Source organism: Scylla paramamosain, chromosome 5 (assembly GCF_035594125.1).
Source record: "Scylla paramamosain isolate STU-SP2022 chromosome 5, ASM3559412v1, whole genome shotgun sequence".
NCBI lineage: Eukaryota > Metazoa > Arthropoda > Malacostraca > Decapoda > Portunidae > Scylla > Scylla paramamosain.
In genome coordinates this window covers 9164192-9178303 of record NC_087155.1, presented here as the reverse complement: position 1 = coordinate 9178303, position 14112 = coordinate 9164192, and the positions used below count along the sequence as shown (strand labels likewise).

The 14112-nt window shown below is 36.9% G+C and overlaps 1 protein-coding gene across 8 annotated transcripts in view; it reads left to right on the top strand.

Annotated features, from left to right (window-relative positions):
• The window catches only part of LOC135100493 (pyruvate carboxylase, mitochondrial-like), a 68624-nt gene extending 56476 nt beyond the window's left edge, over positions 1–12148 (top strand). For 7 of the 8 annotated variants that reach the window (XR_010268737.1, XM_064003458.1, XM_064003462.1 and 4 more), the window contains one exon: positions 9224–12148. The gene's annotated coding sequence lies outside the window, so the exon portion shown is untranslated. Of the gene's footprint in view, positions 1–5536; positions 6088–9223 lie in introns of those variants that run through there. The other variant, XM_064003463.1, reaches the window with a different exon arrangement.
• Positions 12149–14112: the final 1964 nt, after the last annotated feature.

The window sequence follows — 14112 nt, the reverse complement described above, 5'->3', positions numbered from 1 at the left end:
TGGAAGTATCTGTTAAACACTTAAGCCATCTATTTTGGATCTTCGACCATTTCTTCTCTGACTTTTACTCTGCTGATGTCTTCTTTACTCTTCAGTTTTCCATTGATAAATCTGTAAAACAGTTTTAGTTGGTCTTTACATTTATCCACAACATTCTTTTCATAATTCTTCTGCTCGTCTCTACGTATTTTGACATATTTGTTCCTCTTTCTTTATAGAATTGGCCCATGTTATTTCTCTTATTTTTCTTCCACTTGTTCCATGCTTTTACATTTTCTATTTCTCATCCAGAGGTTGTAATTTCCATCACCAATATTTAAAATGTCCACATCACTCACTAGTTTTGTTTCAACAATTGCCATGAAATCTGGTTTTTCTTTTTTTTTAAATAGTCTTTTATTTCCAGCACTGCTGACATCAAACCATTTGTTAGTATACACCACTTTTAAACCTCCCCCTCTGCATTGCTCTGTCTCCTGTACCACTTTCTCAGCCTCGTGTATATGACATTTCAATAAAACCTCTTCGCCCTCTGATCTTTTTTCATGTTTTTCCATTTGCTTCTCTTCTCTGGTCCTATCTTTTTGCATCCACACTTGGTTGTACTCTTTAACTCTGGCCAATTTTCAAGCTTTGACTAATATTTCTTCTGATGCTGCTTGTGACCTGAACTTTATTGTAACGGGACGCTTTTCACCCTCAACATATCTGCCCAACCTTCGAATTTCTTTGGTGTCTTCTGTCAGCTCTTTGCCTTCTTGTATTACCTCCACCATTTTATCCACATACCTCTTTTCCTTCTTTTTTTCTTTCATGCCACTGTTGTACATACTTCTTTAAACCAGATACCACTACAGTCTTTTTCTTATCAACTGTCTCTCTCACCAAATTTTCTTTCTGCTTAATTACTTGAAAAACCTTTTCTGTTAGCTTGGTGTCATTTACCTGAGTTTGCTCTTCTACAATTTTCCTGAAATCTTCTTTCTTTTCCTCCTGTTCTTTCTTCCAGATTTTCTGCTTTACATTTAACTCATCAATTTTGTCTACATACTTCATTGTTTTCTCCTTGTGTGTATGTGTTTGTCTGTGTCTGTGTATATTTATCTACTTGTGGTATATAGGGAGGGGAGCTATGTTCATGCTGTCCCATGTCTATATTTACTATCATTCAACTTGGCTTTGAAGTCGTGAATCAACCTTGCATGAACCACATCTTTTTCCAAGTTATTCCATGTTGCTGCTATTCTTTGAGGAAAGCTTTTTTTTTTTTTTTTTTTAATATCCCTTCTACTAGTAGGTGGCCTTTTTCAACTTCTTTCCATGTTCTCTTGAATCTCTTACATCCCATGTTCTCTAATCCTGCTGGTCCACTTTCTAATCCATTCATCAGGCTATACACCGTAATCAGATCTCCTCTCTCCTTCTGTTGTTCCAACGTCTATAGATTCAACCTTCTCAATCTCTCTTCATATCATAAGTATTGAAGATTTGAAACCAACTTTGTTGCTGACCTCTGAATCTTCTCCAATTTCTTTGAATTAATTTTTATACTTGACCACACACTGTTGCTGCATATTCCAACATTGGGCATATCATAGTTACAATCAGTTTCATCATCATTTCCTCATCAAGATATCTGAATGCTACTTTTATGTTCCTCACAAGGTTGTAAGTTTCTCTGGTGATAAATTATCAGATACAGTTACTCCCAAGTCCTCTTCCATTGTCATTTTCTTAATCTTTTCATTTTCCATTTTATGGTTGCCTAACATTCTTCCCAAACTCCATTGCACTGCATTTTTTGATGTGAATTCCATTTCCCAACTAGGACTTCTTTCCCATATTCTGTTCAAATCCTACTGTAATACTTCTTTTCCTCCCTGAAACACAGGTGTCTGAGGCAATTGACAGTAGCCCCTTTTCTGTTCCCTCCTCCTTTCTCTATCCTCATGTTGCATCCATGTGCACAATGACAACCTGCTCTTATGCCCACACTCTTGAATCCTCCGAGTTTTCCACCATCTGGCTACAACTACAGAGTCACTCTCAAACTAAATTTACCAGTGCTGTATACCTCTCACGTAACTCCACTGACTATAACTACCAAGGTGGAGCACATTCTGACTCTTCCCTTTTGTGGAGGTTTCTATTCTTGAAGACTTCAATGTTTACTACCAGCTTTGGCTTTCTTCCCCCCTTCACTGACCATCCTGGTGAACTAGCCTTTAACTTTGCTATCCTTCACAATCTAGAGTAACTGGTGCAACACCCAAATATATTCCTGACCATCTTGAAGATGAGCCCAACATTCTTGACCTTTTTCTAACCTCTAATCCTTCTGCTTATGCTGTTACCCTATCTTCTCCATTGGGCTCCTCCAATTATAATATCACAGATATCTTGTCCTGTCACTCCAATCTCTCCTCAGGATCCCCCAAAGCAGAGTGCCTCTGGCATTTTGCCTCTGCTAGTTGAGGGGACCTGAAGAGGTTCTATGCTGGGACCATATTAACAATGATTCTCAGAGTTCATCTCAACCTTCTGCTTAGACATGCTTATCTCTTAAGTGGTCTTGAAGTTATGCTGAAACAAACTCTTAAGTCCCCGTATGAAATGGTGAAAGAGAAAAACAGTAAAATAATTTAGTTAATAGTGCAAACTTTTTATTTTATTTTTTATTTATTTTTTTTTTTTTTGGGGGGGGCAGATTTTAATAGTGCAAACTTTTTATTTTTTATTTATTTTATTTGTATTTTTTGGGGGGAGGGGATTAAATAAGAAAAAAATGACAATTTGTCATTGATTTTTGTAAGGATATGAGTGTAAATTTTTATTTATTAATAAGCAAATTAGATCTCACGTAAGGCATATGTATTTTGTATGTGCTCCTGTCCTTGAGCCAGTATTGTCATGCCACTCCCACTCAACAAGTGCCTCCTTTCCTGTCCTTTTTCTTTAGTATGGAGATGATGATGATCGCTAAGGCTGAAAAGGCCAATAGAGGAAACCCAGCTAGACAGATAGTGAGACTTTCCTTCCTCATCCAGTCAGTATATGAGGAAAGATGTAGCCTGTAGGGCTTCACTCATTCACCAGCACACAAAAGAAGCATGGGGCTCTGTTTCTGAGAAGGTAAATGAGACACTCCTACAACAACAGAACACATGAAGGTCTAAGGTCATCATTGCTGCAGAGCTGCATTTCCCATTAGTTAAATAACCCTAATCATTACTAAAATTACTAGTGTCAGTATATCACTCCTTCCTGTGGGGCACTCCAAGGCATCTGCCAGATATGTCACAAATAACACTCCTGCAGTTTTATTCTACACGTGTTCAACAGTTCAGAGTCACTCAGGTCATTGAAAACCTCCAATAATTCTTGAGGTGGTGGGCTCACGCTCAATAGTTGGCCATTTTTGTTTAGTTAACTTATGCTAAGACACAACTCTTAAAGTTAGGCAAACTGGACCTTTTTCTTAAATTTAAGACCTACACTAAGCACAACTTGGGGAGTTAAGCACAAGTCTAAGCTTAAGAATTGGTCTGAATCAAACTTCTATAATTAAGAATCTTTGTTAATACAGCCCCTGATTTTCCTTGGAATAACTGCTGCTTCCATGTCAGAGACCCGTCTGTGTGTGCTGAGCGCATAACAGAGGTGATAGTGTCTGGCATGGAGGCATACATTCCTCACTCTTTCCCTCAACCTAAACTTTCCAAACCTTGATCTAACACATGTTCTCATGTTATACATGACAGAGGTGGCCCACAATAGGTACTTGAGCCCACAATAGGTACCTGAATCTCATGTGCTTTTATATTTATACCCAGAATCTTGCAAAGTTTGTTCTCCAACTAACCAAAAACTCCTTCATTAATAGTGTCAGAATCTTTCAAGATCTAAATCCCCAAATGACTTCTGGCACCTAGCCAAAAAACATCTCAAATACTTTGATTCTTCATCTTTCCCTCCTTTATTTCAGCATGGTGGCACCACTGCCATCTTATCTACTTCTACAGCTGAATTCTTTGGTCAAACCTTTGCTAAAAACTCTACTTAGATGATTCAGGGCTTGTTCTTCCCTTTCCTCCACCCTCTGACTACTTTATGCAACTTACTAAGTCCTTCACAATGATGTTGTCCATGCCCTCACTGCCCTTAATCCCAGGAAGGCTTATGTACCTGATGGGGTCCCTTCTATTGTTCTCCAAAACTGTGCCATTGTCTTTGCACCTTGCCTAGTCAAACTCTTTCAACTCTGTCTGTCAACATGTACCTTTCCTTCTTGCTAGAAGTTTGCCTACATTCAGCTTGCTCCTAAAAAGCGTGAACATCCTAATAACTCAAACTACCTGCCTATCTTAATTTTTTTTTTTAATCTCTTCTCAAGAGGAAGATTCTTAAACATCTGTCATTTGACAACCTTCTATCTGATTGCCAGTCAATCTGTTCTTGTCTTCTAGGTACTTTATCCACCTATCTTTAACTATTCTTTCACAAATCTTAGCAACCACACTTGTCAAGGACACTGGTCTATAATTCAACAATTCTTCCTGACATCCCACTTTATAAATTGGAATAATTTCTCCTCTCTTCATTTTTACCATTAACTAATGAGCTCATTATGACACTATGTACCTTCTCAGCCAGTTGTTTGCTACATTCCTTCAGGATCCAACTTAACACACTAACAGGCCCCTCCATTATTTTTCTCACTTCTTGGACTGTAACTAACTTCTTCCACCATGTTCTTCCACCCATTCATGTCCTCTAAGTTCACTTTCTCTTGTGAACACTGAAAAGAATTGTGCATAACTTCTGCCATTACTGCCTCATCTTCATACTTCTCACCCTCAACCCTAAGTTTATTATTAATACCTTCCTGATTTTTCAACTTCCTGTTACCATATCTGTAGTAGAATAACCTAGGATGGTCTTTTATAACTATCTATTGCTTTCTTTTCAAAGCTCCTTTGTTCTTTTGTCATATTTTTTTACATTGTCATTTCTTGCTTGTTTGTATTTATAGCCCATAGGTCTTGTCTTTTACTTTTTCTGCCCTTATTCCAAGCTATATCACTTTTACCTTTTGCTATTTCACATTGCAAACCAAACTTTATTAGCAATCTCTCTATTCCCCATTTTGGGAACATATCTCTTGACTCCTTCATTATAAATCTTAGGTAAAGACATCCATTTCTCCTCTACTCTCTGCACTTCATTAAAATTACTCTAGTCATGCTTTATTACCGCCAGCAGGCGGTGAAGGTTATTTCAGACCCACATGATGACACGAATCATTTATTGAATCCGATTGAATCCAGCTGGATCCGCTTGAATTCAGTCAAAACCTGAAGACATACATTAATGATTATAGACAATATTCTATATGGCTAATTTGTGTAATAAAGGTATGATTCTGCACGTTACTTATGGGAGGATAATGTATTCTTACACAGACAGTTGTTGCACTTACGTGTTTGGGTCTTGGGGTAATCATTAAGTAATGCACATGCCCTTTCTGACCTGACAGGTGCTATAGGTAGGTCTGTCTACTTCTGTCTCTGCAGCAACACACATCCTCCCTGCACGAGTGTCCTCAGCAAAGTGTCCCTATTGTCTTCAGTTACTGCCTGGGTTCCTACCCTGTCCATCGTTATCCATTAGCGATGGCGATAAGGCCGGCCCTCATCTTAGCCTCATGTCATAACAAGCATCCTTCAACTCCTTACATCAACAGTACCTCAACACCAACTGTACAAGGAATTCGCTGACTAAGGTCTCATCTTGGTCCTTGCCCTGACCTCCAGGTCCTTTCCTTCCTCATTGACAAACTCGCTTGCACAACAACAACTTCTTTCACCCACTTGGCGGTAACAAGCTTCTTCAAAATACTTCCTCATTGGTGTAAAATTTACTTTACTGTAAATGTATCTCCCAATTTTGTGCTCTTTTGCTTTCCCCACTTCACTTCTTTCATTTAATATCAACTCAATAACTAAGTGACCACTTTTTCCTTGTGGGCTTTTACATTTCATGCTTTCTATTATTTCTAACTATCTTTAATAAACACTAGATCCCGTCTTGATGGTTTGTCAGTCCCTTGAAATCTTGTGTTTTCTTTGACCCACTGTGTCAGTGTGTTGTCCATTGCCATCTTTAGTTACATATTTCCCCATAATCTTTCACCCCCACTTCACTTCTTTCATTTAATATCAACTCAATAACTAAGTGACCACTTTTTCCTTGTGGGCTTTTACATTTCATGCTTTCTATTATTTCTAACTATCTTTAATAAACACTAGATCCCATCTTGATGGTTTGTCAGTCCCTTGAAATCTTGTTTTTTCTTTGACCCACTGTGTCAGTGTGTTGTCCATTGCCATCTTTAGTTACATATTTCCCCATAATCTTTCACCTCCTTTTGTCCACTGCTCCCAACACACCTTTTTACAATTAAAAATCTCCCAACATTGTTGTCACTTCTGCTAATAAATTCTGCCATTCCCTCACTTGTGTCCATCATCAACTTATAATTTTCATTGTTCTAGGATCTTGTATTAGGTGAAACTTTCACCACAGTAAAATCTCTCCTTTTTCCTTCTCATTTCATCCCCACTTGTATCATCTCAGCAATTCCTTTCCCATATCTAACTTCTTCAACTCTCAAGTCTTTCCTTACTACTCCCCCTCCTCATTTTTGTTTCCTGTCCTTCCTCCATATGTTTTATTTCCCACTGCCAATATCCAGGAACACTTATTTATCACTTAACTTTGTTTCAACTATTCCCATCATGTACAGTTTGTGTTCTCTTTGTCATTCAACTCCAGCTACAATGAAATTAACACATTAACTTTTTGTGTATAACACCTTCAGTTCATTTCCTGTCTCCTTGGCTTGAGGTAACACTTCTATATAACCTCACATCCATGACCCTCCAACAGAACCTCCTTTTCTCTGCTCTGTCCTGCCCTCATGTGTGTGTGTGTGTGTGTGTGTGTGTGTGTGTGTGTGTGTGTGTGTGTGTGTGTGTGTGTGTGTGTGTGTATAACCTGCTCAGAAATATAAGGACAACCTTAACATATCTGTATGAAGATCTGATCAAGAAACTGATAACATCAATGATACAACCAAGATTTGGTAACCACACCAACACTACATATTCCATACTAAACAAAGAAATCAGAAAGCTAGAAAGAATACAAAGAGCTACAACAAAAAGACAGTAAGACTGAGCAACCTCCCATATGAAGAAAGAGTAAAGACTTAGGGTTAATAACACTGGAAGAAAGAAGGCAGAGAGGAGACCTAATAGCAATATACAGAATCCAAGAGGGAATGCAAAAGATCGATAGAGAAGACTTACTGATCAGGATTGCATGTGATAGAGGACATCGCAAGAATATGAAAAAGAGCACATACAGAAGAGACCAAGAAATATAGCTCTCCACATAGATGTATAACAGCTTGGAACAAACTCAATGGAGAGATTGTTTCCAAAAACAATTAATGAATTTTTTCAAGGCAAAGTTAGATGCTAAGAAATATAGAGATGGGACAGAGATGGGACAGCACAAGCCTAAATGTGGCTCTTTTCCTGCATCTCACAACTAGGTAAAAAAAAACACACACACACACACACACACACACACACACACACACACATGAAAGTAATAAAGAACCAAGAGGATTGTGAGGAACTACAGAGGGATATTGATAGAATTTATGAATGGAGTAAACAATGGAAATTAGAATTCAATATAAAAAAGAAGTGCCATGTAATGGAGATGGGAAGAAGTAAAAGGAGACCTTCATGGGAGTATAAGATGGGAGGAATCACAATACCAAAGAGCAAAGAAGAAAAAGATTTGGGAGTAATAATTCAAGACACACTATCACCAGAAAAACACATCATTGGAATATTTGGCTCTACATATAATTTGCTAGCAAATATCAGGGTGGCATTTAATTACCTAAACAAAGAAATGATGAAGAAAACCATAACACACATGATACGCCCCAAACTGGAATACGCAGCAGTGGTATGGTCTCCACACAAGAAGAAAGATATAAGGAAATTGGAAAGGATACAAAGAACAGCTATGAAAATGATACCTGAATTGGAAGACCTAAGTTACGAGGAAAGACTGGAAGAAATTGGATTATCAACACTGCAAGAAAGAAGGGAAAGAGGAGACCTGATAACAATGTTCAAATTAGTAAATGGCATGGAGAAGATAGACAGAGATGACCTAGTTGTAAAAGTGGAGGAAGGAGATAGACGTACAAGGGGACATATGAAGAAATTAAAGAAGGGTCATTGTTTGGGAGATATTAAGAAATACAGCTTTCCGCATCGAACGGTTGAAATATGGAATAACTTAAAAGAAGAGGTGGTTGTGGGAAAGAGTGTGCACATGTTTAAAGAGAGATTGGACAAATTCGGGTATGGAGACCGGACTAATTGAGCTTTGGCTCGGACCCTGTACTATACAACTAGGTAAATACAACTAGGTAAACACACACACACACACACACACACACACACACACACACAGTGTAGTAGTGGTCAGCATGCTTGACTCACAACTAAGAAGGCCCCAGTTTAAGTTCTAGACACAGCAAGGCAAATGGGTGAGCCTCTATGTGTACCCCCTGTTCATCTAGCAGCAAATAGGTACAGGATGTAACCCAAGGGGTTGTGACTTTGCTGTCCCAGTGTGTGTGGTGTGTGTGGTCTCAGTCCTATCTAAAGATAGGTCAGTATGAGCTCTGAGCTCTTTCCATAGTGGAATGGTTGGCTGGGAGACCAGCAGATGACTGTAGGTGAATGACACAGATTTCATTAACGACAACACATTATTACAATGATTTCAGTGACAAATATGGTCCAACAAATTTCTCTTTTTGAAAATTGTGTACACACACATACATGTATGAAGTTTATTTAGAATGATAATTTTTTTGAGTTCATTTGATTTCTGCTGTTTGCCACAATCAAGTACATTATTTCTAGTTACCTTTGATCTTTTGACGTTACCTTTGATCTTTTGACGGTGAAGAAACCTTTTACATTACTGGTGCAAAATCTTCTAAAAATGTAAAAAATCATATTCACTTGTTCTTGAAAAGTTGACTAAATTAATAAAAATGTCAAACCAGTAATTACAGTATACATTATTCAAAATATATTGTCTTATAATGGATATTGGCTTTCAGACTCCAGGACAGCACAGAAATATCTCATTCAGTTCTTCAAGGCTATAAGCACAAGTGGTGTGGTGCTGTTTTCTGCCCACCCCAGCTTCCCAGCACACAAGTGGTTCTCCACACACCAACTACTGAGGTTCATGTGTACATTAGATGGGACCGCATTCCTTATCCTTCACCAAGCATAGCAAATGCATGAAGCTGCCACGCCTCCAAGCCTTACTGAATATCCCAAACTTTGTTATTTTGAACTTAGTAGCTATTCAATTTTTGAGTATTTTTGTATTAGTTTTTTTTTTTTTTTTTTTTTTTTTTTTTTTGTGCTATGATGAAATAATGCTTCCCAATGCAAGTATGTATGGGACAAGCTCCTCTTGGCCTAGTCTGCCTTTTATGAGGAGCTTGTCATGTGTGCTTGTGATCCAAAGTCCCTCACATGAACAAACACTGCAGTTCTTCAGAGAGAAGTTGTAATAGTACACTCTTTGGTTCCATGCCATTTCTCTTCATGTACAGACTGCATTATACTTTCACTATATTAAATTGTAACTCTATAATTATATATGCAAGTGACTTATTTTCACTATATTAAATTGTAACTATAATTATATATGCAAGTGACTTATACTAAGTTATATAAATTATCTAAACTTGTAAATAAAGACCAGACTGAATTTCATACCTTGCATATATTGTTGCTATTACCTGCAGTAAATACATAGTATCAAAATGATCCTGCACATTCCATTCTTGAAATCAGCTACTTCACATTTTATGCATTATTTACATACTCCTGGCTGGGATGCACAGTACATCAATAATAATTCTGAGAACTTGTACTCTTATTCTAAAGTGTGTTAATATGTTGTATCAAACATCTTCATCTCCATAGATGTTGGGGAAATCCATTCAATATAATTTACTCCCTAGTTATTAGAAATTTGGACTAACATCATCATGAAGAATCAGACTTCCCTTTTAAGGAGTACAATTCTTTTACATCAGTACAGCTTTGGAGGATGTGATGGATAAACTAAGATATCAGTATTGTTGGTAGTTCATATTGGGACAAATTCTCAGTTAATAATGTCACTCTTGGGTTCCTTAAAAAAAAACAAAAAAACATACCTGATTATATATATGTAGAGTTACACATGAACATGAGCTACATTACAATCTTGCAATAAAATCCGATACCCCAAATTACTGGGTTTGCTGATTAATATTTAGATATTGAGAATAAAAATGTTCCATGTTTTTATTGTTGTAAAAGATTTTTTTCTTATACCTGTATAACAATAAAAGTTAATATTGTGAAATCTGTAAAGAGATATTTAAAAGTATGACACAATAATTAACCTATAGAGGAATTTAGCCTACCTGACTGTGGTGGGTTAGTCCTTTATGTGCTGTGATTGGTGTTTAGGAACTGCTGTGAAAATAGTTTCCTGATAGCTTAAATGAATTATTAGTCCTATAATTCTGATGTGATCCCGAAACACGACAGCCTTAAATGATTCTTCCATAAAACATAAGGTTAGGTCTGATTTGAGCAACACCTTCTCTGTTTATAAATTTTTCATCAATTAACATTCCACAATTTACATAATTTATTATAATACACTGTCCTTTGTTAATTTCCTGTCTTGAATGCCAAGTTTGCAACCTTCATTTTCTTGACCACAATGTCTTTTCTTCCATGACTACATGACTGCCTTGAATCAAAACGATTATGACCATAAGAACGTTATCCAACAATATCAACGTATCATAAACCTCAAAATACTATTCATCATGTTTCTGCTCTTGTAGGAAGGAATATGTATACAACACACCTCAAATACTTTCAGTTATTTACAAACAAGGCAATACAGAGCAAAGAAGTTATTCACAAACAAGGCAATACAGAGCAAAGAAGATTTACCAGTGTTTCATGGTAGAATATGAAAGATATGGTCATATGGAAAGCTCTCATAACGAAAGCTGTTACAAGTGTATGATTTTAAAAATTATTTAAATAACTTTGCATGATTTATAGGATGTCTTGATCAGTGTTAAGAAATAAATCAAGGAAACACTTTATTGTAATTTCTTTGTTTTTTTTTTGTGACTGCTCAGTCTGCTAAAATGATTTTACTGTTATTTATCCATGGTCTTAGGGTCACATGCTGGAGTCATAATTATCAGCTATACCCTCCCAGAGAGAACTTAGATATAATAAATATAGTCTGATCTTTGGATAAATCTGAGACCTTTCACATACCACACACCCCATCTTACTTGAAGGACTAACAGCTCTCTCATCAGTAAAAGCCTATGTAGTGTGTGTGTGTGTGTGTGTGTGTGTGTGTGTGTGTGTGTGTGTGTGTGTGAGAAATAATGAACAGTATAAGAAAATTATAGAAAATCACTTATTAGAATACCTATAAAGACACTGCCACTTACTATTGATGACTTATATGGTCTGTTGTATACATAATACTGCAGCAAAAATTATTAACTATTGATGACTTATATGGTCTGTTGTATACATATTAATACTGCAGCAAAAATTATTAACTGACTTTTAGTCCACATTTTAATCATAAAAGCAATTATAAAATTATTATATTACTTAGTACTTAGCTCCTGAGAAATATATCAGCAGTAATGCTGACAAAAGTACTGGTAGCAAATGGTATTGCTTACAAGTCCAGTTGTAATTAGTACTATGTCTTCCTGTAAGTAATACCAGATTGGGCTAGTGGACGTAGTGTTGTGGTGTGAGCGAAGCAATAAGTTTTAATCCGTGACAAATCCCTTCATAAACTTACAACTGCATGTAGCTTTGAGTTCTAGAAGGACAGTGTCATCAACCTTACTGTCAACTTATGTATATCAGTGATAAATGTTGTCTTGGAATGATAAGCTTCATTAACAAATCTATGGTCTTACCCTCTGGCTTTCATTGACCTAATTCTCTTTTCTAAGTAATAACATATTCCATCAACAGAAAAGAACCTTTGTTTATCTAATGCTAGTGATAAGAATATCAAGCCAAATGCATTTTCAATGCACCTTTTTGTTGTTCACTTAGTAATGCACTGCATTTGCCTTTCCAATCTGTTCCTGGGTAAGATAGTAACCCTATTATCCCATCCATTCTGTAAACACCAGCAGTCTGCCAGGGACTAATGTACCAAATAAACTCCATCCAATCAAACCTAAAATAGCTCAAATTTCAGATTGAAATGACAAGTTATTTCCTAAAACACATTTGCCGAGTTCCCTCCCCAAACATTGTCCATTGACTGTATAGCACTATTGGTCCCAAGCATTATTACAGTGTACTTCAGTCTTTACATTTCTTGAAAGTTTCTAAATTTCTGTACTGTTTTAATAAATCATGCCTATTCCACAGTCAACATCTTCTTAGATCATATTTTTTCTTTATACCTATAGCTCTATAGATGCAACAACGAGCAGCCAATCATGAATAAACCTTACAGCAATTATACTAGTATGTGGTGGCAGTGCTACAACCAGTAAGTTTTAAGTAAAGTGTGTAGATTGCAGAGGGAGATTGTAGAGGGTTATACGAGGGAATAGTGGTTCTCACTATGCTGTATTGTAATGAAACAATGAAGATGGGATTAATGGAGAAGAAACCATAAAATGTTATGGAAACTGTTTTAGGAGTATGTGTGGGGCAACAGAAAGGGACACAATAAGAAGTGAGAAAGTAAAAAGGACTGGTATTCTAAAAGAGTTGGCTGAATAGGTAAATCAGTATGTGTGATCAGATGGTTTGAGCATGTAGCAAAGAAAACATTTAGGTCAAATGTGCACGGCAGAAGGTTAAAAAGGAAGGCCTCATCTGGAGTGGATAGCTGCATGAAGAGAGCACTGAATGAGAGAAGAATGACTGCAGCAAGCATGATAGCAAACATGATAGAGGTGAATGGAGAATGACAGTGGTGAATATATGAAAATGATACGGTCTTGTTAACCCCTGGGAATGGGTGTGGGCACATCTGGCAGGACACATTGGTGTATGGGCCTAGTTAGGGTGCAAGGTACACTGTAGAAAGTAGCATGCATCTGCTGGGGTCTCAGGATTGGAGTAGTAATGGGTAGGAAACATATCATGAAGAGGAAGGGGTAAACCAGTTTATGGTGTGACTCAGGCCTTGGTATGAACGTGTGTCCAGCTGTGCTATGCCTAAGCTCTCAGAGTGTAGTACAGTGTTCTATGAGACCATCCCTTTCCACCAGAGGCCAACAGGTCTAAGATTGTCAATGTGTCTAGGAGTGTGATATTTTGTCTGGGATACATCATGTGGGGATTGTCAGCCTAGTATATAGATAGATAAATAATTTATAGAAGGCAGAAGTTGAAGATGAATGTTAATGGATATAAAATAACAATGTTTGGAAAGATGTAAAAAATGAAATAGTTTAGAGTATCTATATAGAATACAGAATAAGAACTGGATGTCCCCAAAAAAAGTAAAATCAAGCTCAACAGAATATAGCAGAAAACATGCAGCAATATACCTTCTGGTCCCTGCAAGGCTGTTTGATAATGAAAGGAAAATAGAAGCCTAAGCAAAGGTATCCATAACTGGAAGATTAGACAAGTCAGACCGAGTTTCCATTTACTGTCAGAGGCAATGGGATCTCTCAGATACCTCACTAAATTTACCCATTTTCATTTAGCCTTCCTGTATTTTTTTGTTTTTTTTTCAGAAAGGAGATGAGGTAAAAAGTGACCATAAAGAATGTGATTCATTACACAAAGGGCCTTCAGTTACAAAAAAAAATAAAATAAATGCAAATTAGTCTGAAATAAAGTGTCAACCAAGGATGAGACTCAAGGTATGTACTGAAGTAAATTTTGAAAATTTCAATTGCACCTT